General features: G+C 40.7%; 1 protein-coding gene across 4 annotated transcripts in view; it reads left to right on the top strand.

Annotated features, from left to right (window-relative positions):
* The first annotated feature begins 11,831 nt into the window (after positions 1-11,831).
* The window catches only part of TEX2 (testis expressed 2), a 107,519-nt gene continuing 95,093 nt past the window's right edge, over positions 11,832-24,257 (top strand). For 2 of the 4 annotated variants that reach the window (XM_032209500.1, XM_032209495.1), the window contains exon 1: positions 12,199-12,343. The gene's annotated coding sequence lies outside the window, so the exon portion shown is untranslated. Of the gene's footprint in view, positions 12,024-12,198; positions 12,344-24,257 lie in introns of those variants that run through there. The other 2 variants (XM_032209498.1, XM_032209496.1) reach the window with 2 other exon arrangements.

Genomic DNA, 24,257 nt, shown 5'->3' with positions numbered 1-24,257 from the left:
CCTTTTAAGACAAAGAACTGAATACATCCACAACCAAAATGATAAACCTGCATTACTCAAATGCCATAAACTGAATTCCTTGCAGGCTGTTGTGAGGTTTTGCATTACAAATACAAAACTGCATTTATTATTGAAATGACCTTTATACAAATGCTGGGAAGTACAGTTTCTCTCTGCTGCATTCATCTGTAACCTTTACAGGAGCAGCTGGGTCCTGCTGACAAAATTTACATTTCCTGACTGGGTCAAAAACATTGGCATTCCCAACATTATTCAAGAAACAACTGAGGTGTGTATCTGTGTGCACAGGGGAACTATGAAAGTCTTAGTCAACTTTCCTTGAAACAGCAACACAAAAATTAACTTTCATCTCAACACAATCAATGGTAATCTATTAACAAATGTCTTGTATAAACTAATCTATACACATAAATGTTAAGAAACTATTAGTCACCTGATTCATCTCTACCTGTCCACAGAGGCTCACTGGATGAAGCCAGCCACTGTTTTGCTCTAATCTATCTAGAACTGTAGAATTTAAATCCTACATTTATCTAACCACCTTATGCATCTGAGGAAGACATTTCCATCTCACAAAAGCTTATATATTTGAATGTAATGTGTTCATTGGAACCAGGATCCTGATTTAATAACTATCAGGCCTGGAAGCCATCTTTTGCATTGGCCTTCCAGGCTGGCCACATTCAATGCTGTAGGAAAATGGGATTATATGAAGTATGGGAGATATATAGTCATAATAACATTCCTTTTTCAGAGAGTCAAGGACATCTTGCCCTGCACCTGTAAGGGCGTGACTAGAAGGCATCTCCAGTTGGGATGGTGCATTGATTGGGCTATGTGACAAACTTGTGGGTGTTGGGCAAAGGCTTGGACTTTCATTTGGGTGGGGAAAACCTGGAAGCTTTCAGATTCTGGTTTTCCCAGATGTGCTAATATGACATCTCTAATAAAATGGAACTTTGAGGAACTTCAAGCTTCGGAGTCTTCTTTCGTTGGGGGTGTTACTTGGAACCCTACATTAACATTACAAAGTAACATGGCTATCCTTCTACAAGGCTATGCATGTTGCATTACTGAAGGAAACAGTGTAAATTTAATAAATAAAATGAGATATTAGCAATCCTTGGTTTTCTGGATAGATACGAAAAGGGCATATAAACCAAAGCAGCTCTCTGCTTTACTCTCAAGAGACACGGAAGCACATGGATACCCAGTAGCCTTGTTTGCACAAAGTGGTAGGTCACGAATTCTGGCTTACTTAGCCTATAAGGTATACATTTACTGCAGAAGGGAAATTTGCCCTGCAATTACCATTTTTATCTCTTGGTTTAACCATTATATTAAGGTTGGACAAATAATAAAAAATAGGGGGAGTAGCAAGTCAGACAATGAAAAAGAATGCCAACAAACCGAGGCTTATAATTCTACATAGGGCCAGCCTGGAAGCTTGTGCCAGATTCTGAAAACGATCAGGTAAGCTCCCATTAATTGCCCCACTTCCTGCCCCCCTAGCAATTGGAAAGCATGCAAATGCGAATAGATAAATAGGTACCACTTCGGTGGGAGGTAACAACATTCCCTTTGGCATATAGTCATGCTGGCCACATGAACACGGAAGTGTCTTCAGACAATGCTGGCTCCCTCAGTTAGGAAATGGAAATGTGTACTACCCCTCTAAGTCAGACACAACTGGACAGGGGAAACCTTTACATTTAACAGCTGAATGTTTTTGGATCCTAGATCACAGCTTCCTATTGGAGGAGCAAAATGGTGAATCTCCCCTGTTGGAAAATTGGAACAGCCTGAAAGGAGCAAAGACCCCAGTTTTGAACCTACTAGTAAAAAGGAAAATAGGGAATTCAAGAAGAAATCATATAATTAACATTGTGTGTTGTTTGACCAGAGTTTACACTCCTGTGTGTTAAAAAATGTTGGTCAAAGTGGGTTCTTTTAAAAAAAAAAAAACTAGGTGGCACAAGTAGTAGAAATGATAAAACCTACTAGAATGTGGTGGGTCTGAAAGCTAAATCAAATTAACTGGGACAAATTAAGAGTCTTCTTTCCCAACTTTAAAATACAGGTGTCATAGTATTGGAGATTTAAGTGCATATAATTCAAGGAATAATATTTTTAAATAATTGTACTTTTCTTTTTGCTTTTAGCAAATACCAGTGATATTCCATGACGTGTGATGACATTGTCAAGGGTTTCAGGCATAATAAGCTATGGATGGAATTGAATTTATAGCACAGTATTTGTTGTGTTCTTCATAGCTACTGTTATTTCTCAAGGCTGTGCCAGGATGTCCTTCAGAAGCTGGGCTTTCAGGGCAAAATCATCCCATCAGCTCTTACTAAGAGAGGAAGGGCTGCTTTCTGTGTCATCTTCTCGTTCAGGATCAGTCATTCAAAGAGCCTTGAGGCTTTGCCAGATGTTTTCATGATCTAAATCAGTGTTTCTTAACCTTGGCTGACTTGAGCCCAGGCTTAGATCAAGCTCTCAACAGCAAATCAATTATGTTGCAGGAAGCTGACCCTCTTCCCCTTATCAGATTTATCATCTCCTGAAAAGGAAGCATAAAGCTATATATTCTATAGCTGAGCATACAAAACTGTAAATCACAAATGCTGCTGGCATCATTTAGACCGAGGTTTCTTAAACTTGCCAACTATCAGATGTTTTGTGCCCCTGCTTCGTGCTGTTTTTGTATGACACAAAATTTTATAGACATTTTGGGAACAAAGTTGCTACTAAAACTATAGTTATGTTTTTGTATTTATTTTACATACTTAGTTTTGGCTAAGTATGTTGTGCAAACCAGCCACAGGTTGTCATTCATTTAATTATTTTTTTAAAAAAATGATTACGTGGCAAGTCTTTTTCAACTCCTAGGCACCTCTTAGATAGATTTTCTCCTTGAGGACTTATCCCTAAGCTAGTCTTTCTGGTCTCCCAACAGTGCATTCATCCACACCTTCCTATCCACTTTCCTGTTGGTTTTCTTTCTTTCTTTCTTTCTTTCTTTCTTTCTTTCTTTCTTTCTTTCTTTCTTTCTTTCTTTCTTTCTTTTCCACCTTCTTCAATGAACCATGGTTATGACTTAATGCACCTTAACAGTGCTTCTCAATCTTGGCAACTCTAAGAGGTATGAACTTCAATTCCTAGAATTTCCCAGCCAGCCATAGTAGGTGGGAAATTCTGGGAATTGAAGTCCACACCACTTAAAAGTTGCTAAGATTCAGAAACCCTGTAAACCTTGCAATCCTTCATGGAGGATTCAGATTGGGAGCTGACACATTTTTACCGGTAGTACAGTTAGGATTTTTATTCCACAAAGTTCAGCTTTCAACCCACTGAACTGCATAAGTAGCTCATTGTTAATACCAGTGGTGAAATTCATTTTTTTTACTACCGGTTCTGTGGGTGTGGCTTGGTGGGTGTGGTATGGCTTGCTAGGCGTGGCTTGGTGGGCATGGCAGGGGAAGGATACTGCAAAATCTCCATTGCCACTCCATTCCAGGGGAAGGATACTGCAAAATCTCAGTTCCCAACCCACTCTGGAGCCAGCTGGTTCTCCGAACTACTCAAAATTTCCGCTACCATTTCTCCAGAACCTGCTGGACTTCACCCCTGGTTCATGCCCGATTGGTAGAAAGCTTATTAAAAAAGAATGGGTGTAAAAGAAGGCTGAAAAATAGGTATAATTAAACTTGCTGCCCCAAAATGGAGTCAGTAAACAGCATTGGCTAAAAATCTGCAAAAGTTGACCCTCCAAGGATTTATATTCTGTTGTGAACCTGAAATTGAAGGTATGGCAGTGGACTGCATGGCAGAAAAGGGAGAGCCAGGTGACTTAGCAGGTTCCACCAAAAGCAGAAATGACAGCAGCAGATGGCTTGATAAGTACAAACAAAGGAAGAAAGCTTGATTTCGAAGCCAAAAGACAGCAAATGGGAGAACAATGGAGGAAAAGGGATTAGAGACGTGTTGCCTTCAATGTATTTGCTTCACAAAAGAACATTCTTGGTATCTCGGCAGTTTACAAATGACAGGTAGGCTCAATTCAAAGACTGAAAAGAGAAATTAATTCAGCAAACACCCACATGTTCTAGGCCACCAGCTGCTTGCTTCTGGGGAAAGGCAGATGTTTTCCAGTACTGTGGGGGACGACCCACGTGGTGTGATTGATGTGGCCTCTTGAGTGACGGTTGCACCGAGAAAGACAAAGGGTCCAGCAGCAGCAGAGAACAAAAGAAACATGCCTGTGGCAAAGCATACTCACATGCACACCTGGGTACACAACAAGAGAGAACAAAGGGGTTTTCAGGGAAAGCAAAATGATATGAGTTTAAATCATCTCCTGGATTCAAATATGAAAAAAAAAGAAAAAGAAAAGAAAAAGCAACTTGAAATAGTAAGCGTTCAAACAAATCATTCTAATTTTTATTTTGTAGTACAGCATCGTCCCAATTTATTTTTTCTTCCTAGTTTCCCACAAGTGCAGGATCTGCTTTTTTCAGCTCAACAGAAGATCCATTGGTTGCAAAAGGAATTGACCAACCCAAGCCAGATGTTGTGTTCTGAGAGCCAGCTAGCTTTCATGCCTAAGGCAGGACTAGAACTCAAAGGCATCTGGTTTCTAGCCTGGAGTCTTCACCATTAGAGCAAAATGGCTCTCTTAGCATCCTTCCACAATGATTTGTTTAAAATACTGTCTCTCATCCACTTCCCCCAGCAGCATTATGTGTAGCAGTTGTATGGTATTCAGCAGGGGTGTCAAACTCGATTACATTGAGGGTCGCATCAGGGTTGTTTTGAACTTAGGAGGCTGGGGTGGGCATGGCCAGCTTGACATCACTCATTCGGGGGCGCCTGAGCCCAAGCACTCTGTCAGTGAAAACAGGATCCCGAGCTCCGTTTTCAGCTGTGATGGCCTCCTGCAACCTTCTGCCAGTGAAAATGGAGCTCGGGAGGGCCACATGCAGCCCTTGTGAGCTCCATTTTTTTCTGGCAGAGGCACTGCAGGCCAATCCTTCACTGTTTCCAGGGCGGTGCTGCAGACCAGATCTAACCACCCTGTGGACCAGCTTAGGTCCACGGGCCTTGAGTTTGACACCCCTGGTATACAGTACTAAATTTGTCCCTTAGTCCAGAGATATTTCATGAGAAGAATCCTCCACTCTTCTGCTCGCAACAGAATACCTTATGCCATCAGACTTGAAATTTGGGCTTAGATGACTTAGAATTACACCGCCTTCAGTCTAAGTGTAGTACATAAAATTGTCTACTACAATGTCCTACTTGTACTTCAGCTTCAACCATGACAATACATGAGTACACAATAGATACAAACGTAAGGTAAACTGCTCAAAACTCGATTGCAGAAAATACGACTTCAGCAACAGAGTACTCAATGCCTGGAATCAGTGGTGGGTTCCTACCAGTTTGGACAGGTTCAGCCGAACCGGTAGTGGTTTGGGGGCCTGGGTCGCTGGAACCAGCAGCGACCCAGGCCTGCCATGCCCCTGAACCGGTTCTCCTGATTGTTCTTGTTTTATTTTTATAGTGCTGCACATGTGTGCCCATGCGTGCATAGCACACATCAAGCATGCGCGTGCACTGCGCAACCACAAGCAAACCGGCGGTAGCGGCTGCCGGAACCCATCCCTGCCTGGAATGCAATACCTGACTCTGTGGTTTCTTCCCCAAACCCCCAAAACCTTAACTTTAGACTGTCTACAATTGACCTCACCCCATTCCTAAGAGGTCTGTAAGGGGTGTGCATAAGCGCACCAACGTTCCTACCATCCCTGTCCTAATGTCCCCTTTTATTCGTATCCATTTCATGTATTCAAAATCATGCTTACACTTATATATGTTATCTAATACATGCTTGATGAAATAAATAAACATAAAAATAAATAATGGAGCTTGGCGGTAAATTCCCCTAGCTGTGGATCACCCAGCGTTATTCTTTCAGAACTGAAATAATCCATTTTACATGCTGGATTAGACAATCTGATGCTTCCCAGGTATTGGACCAATTGGTTTTATTAGGTTTTATTCTCTGTACTTAGTGAGGATTACTTCTAGTAGAGACACACGTCAAATTGTACTGTATATTATTATAAATGTCTGCAGACCATCTAGAAATAATTTTTCTATAGTTTTTTATTGTAATGAAAATTAAAGGTTGTGTTCATGTAATCATTGGAGTCATTTTAAAAGCCTTTATTTTTATACATATGAATACTTAAATATACAGTATATTGTGTTACATATTTATGCCTTGCAATCCAATGTACTTCCTCAATCAGCGATGGCGAACCTTTTTTGGCTCGCGTGTCAAAAGCGGGGGGGAGCACAGGGGGGGGTCGTGCATGGGCATGCTGCACCCACAATGCAATGTATGACCCCCCCAGCATGCATGTGAGCATGACCAGCTCCCCCCCATTTTTTGCATGCTTTTTTTGCCCTCCCCAGGCTCCAGAGGCTTTATAGGAGCCTGGGAGGGTGAAAACAGCCTCCCCTCCCCCAGAGGCCCTCTGGAGGCTTCAGAGCACAAAAATATGGCCCTACTGAAGTCATTTCTGGTTTGTCCATTGGGCCATTTTTAGTCCTCCGGAGCCTTCAGGGAAACCTCCTGAAGGTCCCTGAAGGCTCCGGAGAGCTTAAACCGGCCCTACTGGCAAACCGTAAGTTCGGGAATGGACTTCTGGTTTGCTTGTAGGGTCGTTTTTCGTCCTCCGGGGCTTCAGGGAAACTCCTGAAGCCTCCGGAGGGCCTCCTGGTGGGTGGGGGAGGCTGTTTTTGCCCTCCCCAAGCTCCTTTAAAGCCTCTGGAGCCTGGGGAGGGTGAAAAATGGCCTCAAAAAAAGGCTAAAGTCAGCTGGCCAGCAACGCCTCGTATGCCCTGACAAATGGCTCCGCATGCCACCTGTGGCATGTGTGCCATAGGTTCGTCATCCCGGTCCTAAATAGAGAAGATCATAAGTGAATGTGTAATGGTAATCTTTATTTAGTGACCACAAAATACAATGCAAGTGTCCCCCGCACATGCACCCTGCCCCTCCATACATGCGCCCTCCCCACTGCATTTTGGCTTCCAGGATGGAGCAGGAGGCTTTCCAGGCTCATAATGAGGCACAGGGTGGCCTTGCGTGGCGCTGCTGCGCCGTTTTGGCTTCCACATTGGTGCAGGCAGAAGAAATGGAGGAGCAAGGTAGGGCGTGCTGGGGGAACCTGCGGAGATCGGGGAAGGACCTGCCCCCCGCATATGTGCAGCAGAGACCCAAAGACCAGCTGGTGAGCACATGGTGGACTGGGATGATGGCTGGTGTGCCCTCAGAGAGAGCTCTGCTTGCCATAGATTCACCATCATGGTAATAGACAAACCAGATCCAAATGAAAATAACATAAAGTATAAATAAATCTAAAATCACTGCACCTTGCCAAGGTAAAAAACTCTTCTGTCCCTTGAATAAGCGAACTATTACATGTGAGATATGAGGCAGTTTTTAAGATGTACTATAGCAGGGCTGTCACTCTTGGCCAACAGGCCAGATGTGGGGTTTTCAGCCAGCAAGCATCCAAGAAAGTCCTATTAGACACACTCATGTTCATTAGTGCATGCTATGTTGGGGAATAAAATGCTGTGATGTTTTGGTAAAATGTTCTAAAATACTGGATGAAAGTTCAGCTTGATGTCTATGAAGATTCTCAGTCATCAGGTCATGGTTGTCCCAAAGATGCTTTTTTTCAAGAGGCAACTGGATTTTCTGTTTTTCCTTTGAAGATGTTTTGCTTCTCATGCAAGAATCATCATCCATAGAAGTGTTACTTGGTGCATCAACTTCAGAGCTGAAGAAGCTTCTTGGATGAGAAGAGAAACGTCTTCAAAGAAAGTCCAGAAAGTCCAGTTGCTTCTTGAAACAAGCATCTTTGGGAAAATTCAGCTTCTTAATAGCCACAGATTCCCCCTTCCCCACAATTGTAGATGGAGTAGATGACCTCTAATACCATGACTGTCCCATGCAAACATTTAATTACAAACATTAAAGGTAAAGGTAAAGGTTCCCCTCGCACATATGTGCTAGTTGTTCTGACTCTAGGGGGTGGTGCTCATCTCCGTTTCAAAACTAAAGAGCCAGTGCTGTCCAAAGACGTTGTCCATGGTCATGTGGCTGACATGACTAAACACCAAAGGTGCACGGAGTGCTGCTACCTTCCCAACAAAGGTGGTTTTTGTTTTTTTACTTGCATTTTTACATCCTTTTGAACTGCTAGGTTGATAGAAGCTGGGACAAGTAACGGTAGCTCACTCTGTTACGTGGCACTAGGGATTTGAACCACCGAACTGCCAACCTTTCTGATCAACAAGCTCAGCGTCAGCCACTGAGCCACCACGTCCCTTAGTTACAAACATATGAGATACCTAAAATGCTAATGCAATTACGTATTTATAATAACATTTTTACAGAAATATTCAATTCTTCTTCCTTTACTGCATTGGAGAGGTGAGAGGCGGTAATTTTCCAATTATCACAAGATCAACTCAGTCTGAATTTTGGATAGCTTTTAATTTTGTTTTGGACACTTTCCCCTGTTTTCTCCTCCAAATGTGAAATATTTTTAAATCAGAGAGACAGGGAAGGAGCATTGGGCAGAACCTATTTTCAATGGCAATTGATAGATTGACATTTACACAGCTGCAGCATATGGAATAATGCAGTTTTGCTTAATCCATGTGGGTAGAAATCTATTAGTCAGAGCAGCTACAATTGACTATATATATAAAATGATACGCAGATATGTGTGTGTGTGTTTGTTTGTGTGTGTGTGTGTATGTGTGTATTTAATGGTTATATATAGGTATTCTGTAATTGCTCTACCTAAATGATATGCAACTTCAGGAGCAATTTTATGTCCAACAAATTTTTAAATGAGCCTGGACTCAAAGCTCAGCCACTGATTCGCTAATAGCTGCCCTGACTCAAGCTAGTAATTGTTTAATGGTATCTGGCTGACTCTCTCTGGGCTTGGAAACAAAGCAGAACCATTAATATTTTTTTAAAAAAGAAATGAAAAGAGAAAGAAATTAAATAGGGTGAGACCTAGTTAGTACTTGGGTGGAAGATGATTTTGCTATCCCAAGCTTGGTTAGTTAAACTGGTAAGAAAAACTATAAGAAAGCAATAAGCTGTGTTACACAATACATTTAGTTTAATCATGATTTATTTAAAAATTACAGTTTAGCTGATGCAATGCATTAAATACCAACAGCTGAGTTCACAGAACACAAGAAGCCACAGAGAAAAGTATTATGGCTTAGTTTACACTATAAGTGCAGACAATACTCCTGTTTTGTTCATCATCAGTTCTCTCCTACCAATTTATGGTTGGTGAGGGAGAAAGTATAAAGCGACAAAATGCTTGTTTATAGGCAACTGAAGGTTTCTAGTATCTTGATTGCATGTATCCAGAAAACCACTAGATGGCAGCAATAGCATAAAAGAAAAAAAAACCTGCTTTTTGGTGCCATCCACTGAGCAGCAAAATAGTATCTGAGCAGATATCTGAGATATCTCCAGCTAAGGAGAAGACAAGATCTTTGCAGTCTCATGACTTACCTTCGTCTCTGCCACAGGAAGAGGATATTTTTATTTTTTATTTTAAAGATATACTTTTAAAAAGTTGATGTCTTCAAAATTCATTTATGCAATTATACCAAATAATTGTAATTTTACACACCCATTTACCTCATCTTTTTTCACTTTTCTTCACTCTTTATTTTTAGAATAGGGAACCTACTGTTTTTCATATGCTGCTGAATACAACATGAAGCATTTATCATTTTATCATTGAGCATTTTGGCAGGGATGCTAGTTGTTGTTTAGTATCAGCAGGTGAATGACATCCCTGGTATAGATTATAAATTGGTAGCTGGATCTACATTTGTCTATGTAGAGAAAGAATAAAACATTTAGATGATGTTAGTAACAACAATACAAATAATGTAACCTGCAATATTTAAACATTTGCTGAATTTAGTCAAGTGACGATCATATGATCAGTTAAAAAAATTATCACACTTAATAAGGCGGCAGATATTTAAGAAGCCTCTGCAGTAATTATTTGTAACTAAAATTGATACTATACTACCAGTACTAAACACAACCTTAGTGGGGGCAATTAACATACCACTTGTTGCCAGAATTCTTAACTGATTTGTTGAAGGTTCTTAATTCACCTTTAATCCTGAGCCACAACGACAATGTTCACACAACACATTAGCCTTTATAGAATGAACCAGTTTATTGGGATCAGTGATCACACTAAGAGTGAATAGGTTTGCATTAAACCAAACTGCAATTTAACCAAATACTTTTCAGCCAAGCATGCGGAGAAAAATCAGTTGAAATAATATATCATGCTAAATTCCAAGTCCACAATCTATATTAGGATTTAAGATGTGTGTACGTAACCATTCTGTGGGAGAAAAAAAAATGTTAGGAAACTTGGTTGGGGCATCCACTCATGGCCTATTTCCTGCTAATTCCTTACAGATAGTCCTCGACTTATGATCACAATTGAGCTCAACATTTCTGTTGTTAAGTGAGACATTTGTTAAGTGAATTTTGACCCATTTTACAATCTTTCTTGCAACAGTTGTTAAGTGAATCACTGCAGCTGATAAGTTAGTAACCCACTTGTTAGGTGAATCTGCCTTCCCCATTTGCTTTGTTTGCCAGGTTGCAAAAGGGGATCACATGACCTTGGGACACAGCAAGTATGAACCAGTTGCCAAGCATCTGAATTTTCTGAAAGCTGCAAAGGTCGTAACTGTGAAAAACGGTCATGAGCCACTTTTTTCAGTGCTGTTGTGACTTTGAACATCCCTAAATGAACTGTTGTAAGTCCAGACCTGTAGTCTCTAACTCAGATTCCTTAGTACTACTCTGCACATGCCTACAAAAACCTTTGGAGTTTACATCTGCTTGCCCATCCTGCTAAGCAGGCTTGACTACTACGGACAGCAGGCAGGCGTATGGACAAACATATGCAAACATTAAGCACATCCTAAAAAGTGAATCGCCCGCTAGGCCCTCCCCTTCCAGTTTGCTAAGGGAGAATGCTGGAGCGGGGGATCCGTGTGAACTCGTCCAGATTCTGGACCTTCTCTCCAGATTCCAGGACTAACATCTCCATCCCTCCTTGCTGGAGCAAAGGGGACCAGGCAATCCCTGCTCCCTCTCTCCCTGTCTGTCTGTCTTCCTACTACTCTCCCTCCCTTTCCATCTCTCTCTCTGACTCTCTGTCTCCCCCTCTCTCTTTCTCTCCCCCTCCCTCTGACTGTCTCTCTGTCCCCCCTCTCTTTCTTTCAGTCATCTCACTCTCTTTTCAGGGTCTCATTCCATCTAACAAACCTCTATTGCTTTTCCCCTCAACCCCATTTATTTTTCCTTTATATTAATTAATTCCTCATTAATTCCTACTATTTTACCAAACCACTATGCCCTATTTCTTTCAAACTGGTTCCTCCCTTTTCTATTGAATTCACACATTCACTCATGACATCTTTAGCTCCTTCTCTTCTTGTTTACCACACACACTCACTTAAGGCAACATTTTCTTACATGTATATTTTTCCTGTCATACACATACTCTTAATGGTATGCGTATATTCTCTCTCTCTCTCTCACACACACACACACACTCTCTCACACTCTCACACATGTCTCAGCTCCCTTGCGCTTTTCATCGGGAGGAGGGGGCGGCGCCTCCAACGGACCCGCCCACCGGCGGGCGGGGCCGCCTAGGCGCTTCTGCCGGATCCCCGTCGCGCGTCTCCCTCGCGCTGCCGCCTGGCTCGCGTTGCCCGTGACGAGACAGGGCGAGCCTGGTGGGGACCGACCTGGGCTGAGAGGGAGAAGCCGCCCGCCCTCCGGGCTGCCTTATGCCATGCCATGCCATGCCATGCCATGAGTTCCCATCGCAGGTGAGGTAAGCCCGACGCCGCTGCCCACCCTGGCCGCCAGCCTTTTGACAGGCAACTGCAGCCGCCTGGTGCAGTAGCGGCGTGGAAGGAGCCCCGGCTGAGAGGCTCCTCGAACCGCTCGCCTCCCTCCCTCCCGCCTCTCTCTCTCTCTCCCTCCCTCTCTCTCTCTCTCTCTCTCTCTCTCTCGGGCTGCTGGGAGGAGGAGACCTTCGGCCTCGGAGGCAGCGGAGTCTGTCTGGGCCTAAGGCTGACGGCGGGGCAAGGGAGCCAGCCCGCCAATCCTCTCCGGGCAGCCCACATGGCAGGCGGCTAAGGCAGAGCCTAGGTGAGCCCCAGCAGTTTGGCATCCGGGGGTAGGGCTGAAGGTGGGGGGCTTGCCCGGGGCCGCGGCTGGCGGAGAAGCCGGTGAGTTGCAGAATCACGCTTGACAGCCGGGATGGGATTCCGGGAGCGAAGCCCTTTCGGACCCTTTGTCTGGGCGGCGGGGCAAGGGAACGCGGTTGCCTCTGAGCATGAGTAGAGCGCCGGGTTCTGGCGGCTGGCGCCTGGGCTTGCGAGGAGGAGGAGGAGGAGGGCGCTGCACCCTCCTCGCCTCGGAACTGGGGGGGGGGGGGGCACTTGAAACCGGTCTGAGCTTCCGCCTTAGGATGGTCCCTTCCAGGCGAGAGTTTGAGACGACTTTCTGCGAGGCTGCTAGTTGTTTACATTGCGGAAAAACTTAAACTCCCGGCATCTCTTTTAACCCTGGAACTTTTTTTCCTCCCCTCTTCAGTTTTAGCAGTTTTAAGAAAGTGGCTGTGCTATGTGCTTCTCCTCCTCCCTTCTTTCTCTCTCCCTCCCTCCCTTTCCCTCTTTTTCTTTCTTTTTCTCTCTTCTTTCCTTTCTCTCCCCCCCCCTTTCTCTCTTTCTCCCCGGCTTCCGCCCCTCCGCCTCCCAGTATGGAATAACCTAGCTGTCACCATGCATCTATGTTAGGAAGTAGCCAATGTTAGAAAGGTGGAGTTCTGACACCTTTTCACAGAAGGAAATCTGTGATTTGGGTTTCAGCTGGGGGGGTGGGGTGTTGTTTGAGTAAAGAGGTGGCTTTATAAATGGAGCTTCTAAACAGAGCAGCAGAGGAGTCTTGGCTGAAGAGATTGGAGCATGAGTTTCCCTAGGAAAGCTTTGTAAATGAAGAGCCCTGTTAATTCTGCCCACAGCCAGGAGTTTGATCCTGACTGGCTCAAGTTTGACTCAGTCTTCCATCCTTCTGAGGTGGGTAAAATGAGGACCCAGATTGTTGGGGGCAATAGACTGACTCTGTAAACCACTTAGAGAGGGCTGTAAAGCACTGTTGAGTGGTATATAAGTGCTACTGCTATTAAAGTACTCTTACAGGAATCTGGTAATCTCTGACTAACAAATCTAGAAAAACAGTTTTCTTTATCTGGTGCTCCCCAGGATGTGTTCAGCTGTCCTGTCCCCCCACCCCACCCCCACTCCCAATCCCTAATAAGGGAATGTCATCTATCTATTAGAACACAATGGGTAGTGGTAGTTTAAATTTTGGATGAACCTAATCTCTCAGTATAATAAATTAAACTGTTGGAGGAGAATGACTTTTGTAAGACTTGGTACTGTACAGATTGATTTTGTACTTGTCTCAATTGCCACATGTTTGTTTTTTCTAAGAAGGGGACTTGCCGACTGGCTCATTCTTTGGGGATAAGAAAATGGTTTTCATAGTGAGACTCTCAAGGGAAGAATTTATTTTTACATTGGACTCTGCTGTAGTTGAAATTTACAGGGAAATAGTCTGGGGACTTTCAGCTACAAGAAGAGCACAGTTTGTGCACTGTATTAAATTGGTCTAGATTGCCATTGAGTGGTAAGTAGTTCTGTTTTTTTAAAAAAAACCAAAGTGGTTGTTCAGAAGGTGAACTCTACCACAGAAAGGGATTGTGAAGCTCTTAATTCTCCAATCTCACTGCTCTTGAAATTTGAGTCATATTCTGATTTGTTCAGGTTTTACAAGCATTAGAAAGTTTTCTGATTAGCTCTGGCTTAAATGTCATACAAGATATAGTATTTAACTGATTGATTTTGGAAAGGTTAAGACAGTGGTGGATCTAGACTGGAGACCACTAGGAAATCCAAAAGCTGTTTAAAAAGGAAGAGGGCAGTAGCAAATACCTTCCACAGTGTTGCCAAGAAAATTGTATGCATATGTCCATGAAGGCAGCTGGACTGGAGTAGAATAGTATAACTTCTAAATGAGCTTAGGGTTTGATCTTCTGAAATCTTAAAGTGTCAGAAGAAGATGTGATGCTACCAAGTTTGAGTGTTGTAGAGGAAAATAACTGATAAAGATAGCTAAAACGCAAGGTTTTTTTTCTTGGATGTTTGATTTTTATTTTATTTTTTGAGCTAGGGCAAATGTTTAACTTTCATGAGAAAAACCAGAACATCAAATTTATTTCTCTGAATTATTCTTTGAATATACATTTCAGAATATACATTTATCTGAATGCTTTAGTGTTTATTAAATGATAAAGCATTTAAATGCTTTAGCATTTATCAGAATGCTTTTTACAGCAAGTAGGCCGTTTGTAATGATTGATTTCTTACAGATGTAAATTCAGGTTGAAATTCTTTTACAAGAGCACAGCAATCAGAAAACATTGTATCTTCAAAATTTGGTTAATAATAATAAACCAAAACCAAGATTTCTACAACATCAGTAAGATAATATGTTCTTGAACAATTTCCCAAATTCCTTTATTATGTCTGCCTTTCAGCTACTTTCTATTGTACAAGAAATGTTGTAAAAATCATATTGCACAATTAACTGTAACCTTTGCTTGAACGTTAACTTTCATGGAGCCTTGTAACCTGAGCCTCATAAAGCATTTATTTATTTTTGTGTCTTAGAAGTGTTGACCCCTGGCGACTTCCTGGACAACCCCTGCAGGTTTCTTGGCAAAGTTTTTCAGAAGTGATTTGCCCTTGTCTGTTTTTTTAAGGCTGAGAGAGAGTGACTGTGCCAAGGTCACCCAGTGGGTGTCATGTCTAAGGCAGGACTAGAATTCACAGTCTCTTGGTTTCTAGCTGGAGCCTTATCCACTCCACCAAACTGGCTCTCTTGTGAAGCATTTAAGGAATGTTTAAAATAATTATTTCAGTGTATTTAAATGTGCATTTCTCTGCATAAGATTAGAATTTTGCAATTATACATTGCTAAACCAACATGTAATATGGATTGTTTTTGGTGGAATATGAACTCCCTTTCATTGTGGCTGAAATCTCTTTTGAGATAAGTTTAATGCTAAGGATTTGTTCACATAATATGCTAAGTCTGGCTTGTTCAATTATGGATTATTAAATAAACCACAGCTTGCTGGGTTTATCCAACTATAAACTATAATCCATTTTTGTAAACCAATGTCTGAATTTGCAAAACAAACTGAATCTCAACTAAGCAAATTACATGTGTACTTTCTGAATCTGTTTGAGGCCAAGTCATAGTTTAGTATAACACAAGTGCCTAGATTTACAAAAACCAAAATGTTGAGTCCTCCTAATTCTTTACTGTATATTAACCCCAGACAAATCAAATTTATTGTGGCTTAGAGCTATAGTATATGCTGGATTCAAAGTTGTTTACATTTACAGTAAGTCTATTGAAGTAACTGGAAGTTAATTAAAATTAATGCTCATTTATTTGAATTCTCCACTTCTGTTGTTGAATTTACCCATTAGTCTAAGGGCTCAGTTCCCAAACTGCACTGTGGTGCCCTGGAACACCTCAGCAAGCCCCCACAGGAGTGCTGTGGGCTGTTTTAAAGCACAATTATTCCTAACATCTGTCAGACACTGTATAAACTACTAGTTCAAAGTAATTCACAATTTCGGCCTGGGCATTATGAAAAATATATTGAGATAGGGCACCATAAACTAAGAACATCTGTGAATGTCTGGCCTAAAGCATGGTTCATTTGAATAATATATATTAAACACAGATCACAACAGACTGAGTTTGTGGTCCAAAAGCTACTACTTATAAACTTTAGTTTTGGTTTTATACAACAACCAAAACTAAACAACTATTTTACAGCTTAGGATTTGTGAATTCTGTCTAATTATGTTGAATCTGCTTTGGGTTCCAAGTATTATTCTTGTAATCTGTCACTGGAAGATCTTTCCAAGAACTTTAAAGATAGCCAGATTGATTTATTTTGATGAGGCAAAGCATGCTCTGTTGTGTTTTGTAAGAAGTGGCTGTCTTTTGGCTAAATATATTGTGTCATTGTAAAGACTGGATTGCAACTAGGAGAACATAGATTGAAGTTAACTTTCTGCCATGAAAAGTTAACAACACAGAAAAGAGTTTCTGTGACTCAACTTATGGAACTTAGTAGAACTATTGCAGATAGATATTGGAAATAAAGTGAAGGAAGATGTCTTTGAAAATTATCTTGAGGATTTGAAGAAAAGTAGGTATGTAAATCTAACACAGAAATATAAATAATGGCATAGATTTAGGTGTATATCTTAGCTTATTAAATTGCAATTTGTTGAAGAAAACCCTCTCCCTTTTAGAGTTCTCAAAAGGATTCCATTATTATTTGATCTTTGCAATAATGCCCAATATACTCTATTAAGGTAACCTATAAAGCTCAGCATATTGCCCCATATTGAACTGAACCAAGCTAACCAGTCTGGTTAGATTTACTCAGCGGACTGAGATGCAAACCAACCGATTACATTTCAGCTTTGCTTTTTGTGTGAGCCCAGCCTGGATCAAGCCTGTAGTTATTATGGCTGGGGAAAAGTACAGTGTTGTTGTCAGGAGTTGGAGACACAGGACAGTGACATTTGTGAGTGGGTTTCTTTCCTATGAGAATCTATTTTCTTGATCAAACTGTATCCCAAGATGCGTGATGGAGAAAAATAGATCAGATTTCTCTGTATCCCTTTGCATATTCCTTTTTCTATACAAACAAACATCCATCCATCCATTCATCCATAAATAACACTCTCTGTAAAGCCATCTAAGCTGTCCCTGTTCAAATTTTCTCCTCAGCCCAGCCCTACATTAAGCAAGGCCTTACAACATAGCAAAAACAGCCAGCATTTCTGATTATGTCATGCTTCTTGGGCATCAGCTGCTTGTTTAGGAACAAAAATACAAAGGAATGATCTTTGTTCCAGATACCATTCAAGCCACCCATTTTTAGAAGGGCACCTTTCCATAATAGTACAGTAAGATTAATTTTTTGGTAAATATCATAACCTGAGTAGAATAAAAAAGCAAAAGTAAAGCTGCAACAGGTGCATATTTGTGTAAAACTGTGAGTGTAGTATGAATGAAAGTGACTTGCTTCCAGTTTGCAGGTGTTGCACATCCTGTGTTGTAGCTTTGTCCGAGCTAAACAATATGTTATGAAAATTATGATGCACATCAGTATCTTTGATCCCTGTGAGATCAGTTAAGCACAGAGAAGATAGAATTGTCTTTCCATTAACTGAGTTTAGGTGTATGACTGGAGTTATGGCTGAAAAAGAAGCATTATGATTTCCATTAATTTGATTATAGGGTGCTGGTTAGCTTGCTTGCGTCAAAAGCATTACTTGTTGTGCCTGAAAATATAAATCTATACTCCTGCTACCTCCTATATTAATTGATAACAAAATCCTCTCCTCCTTTTCAAGAGTAGAAAAGGTAATGAATTTGTTTCCAGGTAAATGTGCATTGCTGAAATGAGCTCTTGGGGTTTTAATGATCATTTTGGAATGTAATAGGGAGAAGAGCCTTGCAAACCTCCCTTTCTTTCTTCCTCCACACACAACAATTATCTTGCAAAAGACTGAGTTTTCCTTGTTTGGGGAAAGATCTTCATGTTAAATTTTGATTTTTGACTTGGCAGAACCAGAATATTAACTCTTACCCTCCATTCAATTCAATAATGACTTTATTAAATAACAGCGAAAGGTGTACTAAATTTTGAAACAGCTATTTGACCTTACTAAAAAAAAAGTTCTGACCTTGAAATGGTCCTGTTTTGCAATTTGCATTAAGGTTAGAATTGCCTTTTAAAAATTAAAAATATATTTGATTATCTCCAAAACAACAATTACAAAAAATAGCTTCAACAGTGCTTGCAATTTGGTGGCATTGATGTAATTCACTTTTGAATATTGTATTTGTTTCTTACTGACTCCAGAATAGTTCTCTGTTAAGGATTTTGTAACTCTTATCTTTCTGTATGCCTTACAATTGTTCAGCTTGTGCTTGAATTGTTGGAAGATATGTAAATTGTACCTACACCTGTTGTTTACATAGTAATAATTAGTATAGATATGGCTTAGGATTGAACAGGTGATAAAGTCACAGCCTTGCTGAATGCCTTTGCTGTGCAGTTGAAATAAACCATTGTATAGAACTTTTTCTGTGCTTCCTACCTAGTTACGATGGCAAGATTTGTATGGATTAGAAGCAGTTTCTGCTTCAGTACTATCTTGTTGATTGTGTAAGTTTGAAATACACTGATGTGATTCTGAAAAGACCTTGAAGAACTAAGCTATCTGCTGAACCGAGTGGCTCAAATTGATTACACTGTTGTTGTTGATTGCGTTATTGTTGTGTCTCCTACTCTGTAACTTCATTGATAACATACTGAGGATGAAACTTTCTGCAGCTTCATGTAACTTTTCAGCTTAGTTGCCACAACATTTGAAATGGAATATGTTCCTGTTTGTTACTTGGGGTGCCTCTTCTCTTCAAGAGAACTTTAAAGACTTTGGATAAGGTGACTCTTTGAAACAGATAACAAAATGGTAATGTTTCTGATGTGTAGCAGATATAACTGGTCTTACCAGCTTCCTTTCTCCACATGTCCAGTCCTTAGTATAAAGTTTGAATACAAACAATTTCATTTGAATCTTCACTCACAGAAAGAGCAAATAAAATTTTAAAAAAATACAACGAAGTGCTGCATACATCTGGATTTATTTTTATAAAGTAGACCAAACGATGTTGAGCTTTATGGGTTTTTGAGATATACTTTCTTTTACAGTTACTGTCACAATATAAGAATTCCACCTAAGAACTATATCTGGATATGCAGTCTTATAATTGGAATACATGTAGTCAGAAATTTCAGCTCTAAAAAGCAATGAAGAAAATTTCAGGGGGGAAAAAAGACACGGGAGCTGACTTTTCCCAACCGTAGTAAGTAGTGTAGAGCAGTGCCCCCCCCCCAAAAAACTTTTTGGGCACCAGGGACCACTTCCATGAAGAAAGATTTTTCCACGGACCGGAGGAGGCTTGATTTTGTGTGCTGCCTGCATCCCATGGATGAGGCTTCACTTGCAGTGGTGGGATTCTGTCTTAGCAACTGTCTGGCCCCGCTCACCACGCCCCTCCAAGGAGTCTCCACATGTCCCGTTTTGGATGCCAGGTAAGTGCAGGGCCAACGCGGGGGCTCTTGGAGAGTGAAAAATGGGCCTCCTGGAAGTTCCGGAAATCCTGGGGAGGCTGCTTTCACTCTCCCAGAAGCTCGAGGAAAGCCTCCGGAGCCTGGGGAGGGAGAAAACGCTCTCCCTGCCGTGGTGCAGGAGGCCAAGTAGGCCACGCCCACTATGGTCATGCCCACCCAGAACTGGTTGCTAAAATTTTTCAATCCCACCCCTGTACGCTTGCTTGTGTGGCCCAGTTGCTGGCATGCCACGGCTTGGTGCCAGTCCATGGAATGGGGGTTGGGAACCCCTTGTATAGAGAAAGGAGTAGTATTGAGTTGTTTCTTACTCAATTTGGAGTGGGTTTTTTTTTCATTTTTTTCAAAAATTATTTTTAATTGTTTTTTTAAAAAAACAAGAAAAACAATGTTAATTGTAGTGCAAATGCATATAAATATATGTATAGAAATTGCTCTAGTGAAAAAGTACAACATAAAAAATAAAATTAATACAACAATTAACAGTTTAAATTCTATATGTACTTATGTAATGTAAATATTAGTGTGTGTGTGTACTTATAGTACAATTATACAACTCTCATTCTTTTTAACCTACTGTACAGGCAGTCCTTGATTTGTAGCCATTGGTTTAATGACTTGTCAACAATACTGAAAAACTGATTACCGATCTTCACACGGTCATCGCAACATCACCATGCTCACGTTTCAAAATTCAAGCACTTGGCAACCAGCATGTTAGAAATAGTTACAAAGATTGTAGCATCCCAGAATCATGAGGTCACCATTTGTGATCTTCTCAGCCAGTTTCCAACAAGCAAAATAGAGTGGGAAGCCGGACTTGCTTAACAACCACTTGGTTCCCTTAACAACTGCACAGATTTGCTTAAAATCCATGACAAAAATATCGTAAAATTGGGTATAACTGATTTAACAACATCACTTAGCAACAGAAATTTTGGTCCCAATTGTGGTAATAAGTCAAGGGCTACGTGTATTTTGTATAAAAGAATTCTATATTTTATTAAATTTGTCTACATTTTTACATCCATAAACAATCCACTCATGGGATCCAGTGTAATCAGATCTTCAATTCGTTGAGTGAATAGTGCCATACATTTATCTTCTCATTGTTACAATATCAGTCTTTTACCCATAGTAAAAAAAGGAAAATCCATTTATATTATCAAATTGTATAGTTCAAGAGACTATTATCCTTTGAAAAAATTAACTCTTGTTGCCCAAATCATATTTATATATATTATATTCCATGACTTTCTACCAAACATGTTAAGTATAGCACAGGCCCGTCAAACTGGCGATCCTTTGGCCGGATGTGTCATGTCCAGGCCACGCCCACCCAGCTCTGCAAAGGCAAAAAACATCACAATACATCATGTGACATGATCGAGTTTGACACCTGTGGTAGAGCACATACTAAAAATGTGTGTTTTAAAGAAGTATTGTCCTCAGTACATTGCCAGCAAAGTGCTTCTTAGACAATCATTTCTTGTACACACATAATATAATCCAATAAATTCTAATAATTATTTAGAATTATCATTTTTCAGATATACAAATTAGAATGTCTCTTGATATATAAATTAATATAAATTATATATTAATTATATAAATTAATCTGTAAATAATATGTGAGAACATTCACCTTTTCCCAAAGGGTGAGCATTGCAGTGTTTCTTCCTTTGGATGTAACAAACATACACTTGTATATACTTACTAAGCCAAATGACTTACGGGAGCCCCTTGGGAGCTCATGGAAGTTTTAAGACAGCCTTGGTGAATACATGTATGATTGACACTGTACTAATCTTTGTATACTTAAAGGCCTTCCTTTCTAGGGTCTGCATTGACTCCCTTCAGATGTGTTGGGGCTGCATGTTCCGTAGAACTTACATCAAATGGTCATAGTGAGAGAGGCACTGTAATTAACCATACTTTCACATCTTTAATCATCATTTCAGTGTTTAGTTCCTAAAATTTCCTATCTGTGAAATAATACTGCTCTACAGCTGCAGTCTCAGCCTCACTGAGTAAAATTTTTATGGAACTCCATGAGATAGAATCATAGAGCTGGAAGGGACCTTAGAGGTCATCTAGTCCAACCCTTGCCCAAGGCAGGAGTCCTTATATCATCCCAGACAAATGAATGTCCAACCTTTTCTTGAAAACCTCCAGCGATTGAGGAACCAAGAGGCAAACTATATAGAACTCCAGGAGGCAATCTATTTCATTGATGAATAATTCCCACTGTCAGAAATTCCTTCTTATTTCCAGGTTAACTCTCTCTCTAATGAGCTTCTACCCATTGCTTCTTATCCCACCATAGATGCTATGGAGAATAAATCGACCTGTGACATCCTTCAAGTATCATTTCTCCATTAAGCCTTCCTTTCATAGGCTACTGTATTTTTCGGAGTATAAGATGCACCTTTCCCCCCAAAAAGAGTGTAAATGTTGGTGCGTCTTATACACCAAATACAGCCATTTTTGGCCTCCTGAAGCCCCGTCCACGCATCTCATTTTTGTGAAAAACGGGCTGTTTTTTCACAAAAACTGTGTTTCTGCCCCCTCCCCCCCGAACTATTCTGCACGCTTCAGCATGGCTGAGGGAAGGGAAAAATGTCCCCATTTTGGTGAAAAACAGGTGAAAAAGGGCCGTTGTTTGCAAAAATGAGGGTGTATTTGCCTTCCCCCACCTCCCGGAAGCACTCTGCAGGCTTTAGCAGGGCTGGGGGAAGGGGAAAATGCCCCGTTTTGGTGAAAAGCGGGGGCGTTTTTGCCTTACTCCAGCCCTGCTGAAGCCTGCAGAGTGCTCCTGGAGGCCGTGAAGGACAAAAGCCTATTTTTCTTACTTGCCTCTTCGAAATCTTGGTGCGTCTTATACACTGGTGCGCCTTATAGTCTGAAAAATAAAGTAAGTATGGCTAGTTCCCTTAGCTATTTCTCACACAGTTTAGCTTCCAGATCCTTTATCATTTTTGTTGCTCTTCTCTGCACTTTTTCTAGGGTCTCAACATCTTTTTTTGTATCGTGGCAATCAGAACTGGATGCAGCATTCCAAGTGAGGCCTTGTTAGTGCAGTATGGAGTGGGTACAATCCCTTCCCGTGAACTTGATGCTATCATTCTGTTGATGCAGCCTAGGACTGAGTTGGCTTTCTTGGCAATTTAGTCTTGCATTTGGTTTCTCTGCATAGAAGCATATTACCCCCTTTCCCTTTGAGGATGAATCATTTTCCTTTCTTGTGAAATATTGTAGCTGTAATCTTGAAACAGGGTCTGAAATGATCTAGCATAAAATATTGAACTGCAAAATGTGTCTTGCAGAAGCTTTCAGAGAGAAAATGTCGATTTTGTATGTCATGTCCTAAATATTGACGTGGTCATCTTATTGCTCCTTTAGCAGACAGACAGGCAAGTCCTATAAAAAATGTAGAAGCCTTGTTTACAATTAAGTAACAGTATTTCAGGGACGCTTACAGGACTTAGAAACTAACCATGTCATTTGTCACTGCTTCTTCTGTTAAGTTGACCTCTGTGTGATACTCTAAGCTTTTATAAGCTCTTTTCGGGCTCAAAAGAAATAGAAGGGACTCAGCAGGGGAAAAAAATGTTCTTTTGAAAATAGCTTGAAACTCCCCATTCATGCCTGAAGGATTTGTATGACTGCTGATCATGTCGCCTTCCATGTTTGGTGCTACATCTTCTATACATTTTTGACATTAGTCATGTTAGTCAATGCTAATGAAAGTTATACATCCAAAATGATTTGCTATAGATAATTGGTTGTGGGATCCTTGGTGCTCTCTGAACTTGGTTGTTCGCTTGCAAGCATTTCATTATGCAACTAAGTAACATCATCATGCTATCGTGGATTATGTTACCTAGTTTGGTAATGAAACATCTGCAAGAAAATAACCAGGGTCAGAGAACACCAAGAACCCCACAGTTGAACCCTGAGCTACAAATATTATCTTCCATTGATAGTTGGCTACATAATAAAATGGTATCCAAATTGAAAGAAAGCTGTAAAAAAATATCCAAGTGTAGAACAAACATCTGAAAACATATAGTCAGAAAACGTATCTATGCTTTTAGTGTGGTTCTAATTTAAATAGACAATTCTAATACAGCCATCTTGTGTGTAATGTCTGTCCTGCACTTAATACAGTTGCCTTCTTGAATAAGCGTAAACAAAACTGTTGAAGGCTCCTACTTCAATTTTTTTAAGTGTTATGCATTGATCTTATTCAGGCTGGGCAGTTTCAGCAGAGTTGCTTAATTCTCTCCTTTCTTCCCTGTTTGTTTTAAATCTTCTATAGTATTACTTACTCCTGCAGAAACCTGAAAGCATTACTCCACAGCAGGAAGTAAGTTCATTTTAATCATGAAGCAAGCAATTTGCCTAGCTTTGCTAAGATTACTGAAGTTAGACCAAAGTACTAAAAGCCTGAGTCATACCTTAACCATGCTACTTTAGATTGGAAGTAAGGGAAGCAGCCTTTAAAAACTTTCCTGATTAGTAAAACAAAAGTATACTTGATTGTTGGCTCCCCTTAATGATCTGAATTCTTTTTGCCTTGAACTATTTTTCATTAAAGGTGAGATTCCACATTTGTAATCTAAAGTGGTCCAGGCAGTTTGCTGCCTAGTCAGAATAAACCTGATTAGATGATAAAATCTGCATCAAACAAAGGCTTTAGAGTTGTTCCTCAGCCACGTTTTCACCTGAGCCAATGCTGGCTGGGGAATTCTGGGAGTTGAA

This window comes from Thamnophis elegans, chromosome 2 (assembly GCF_009769535.1).
Source record: "Thamnophis elegans isolate rThaEle1 chromosome 2, rThaEle1.pri, whole genome shotgun sequence".
Taxonomy (NCBI): Eukaryota; Metazoa; Chordata; class Lepidosauria; order Squamata; family Colubridae; genus Thamnophis; species Thamnophis elegans.
Note: the sequence above shows the minus strand (reverse complement) of the source record. Positions and strands in the feature narration are given on the sequence as shown.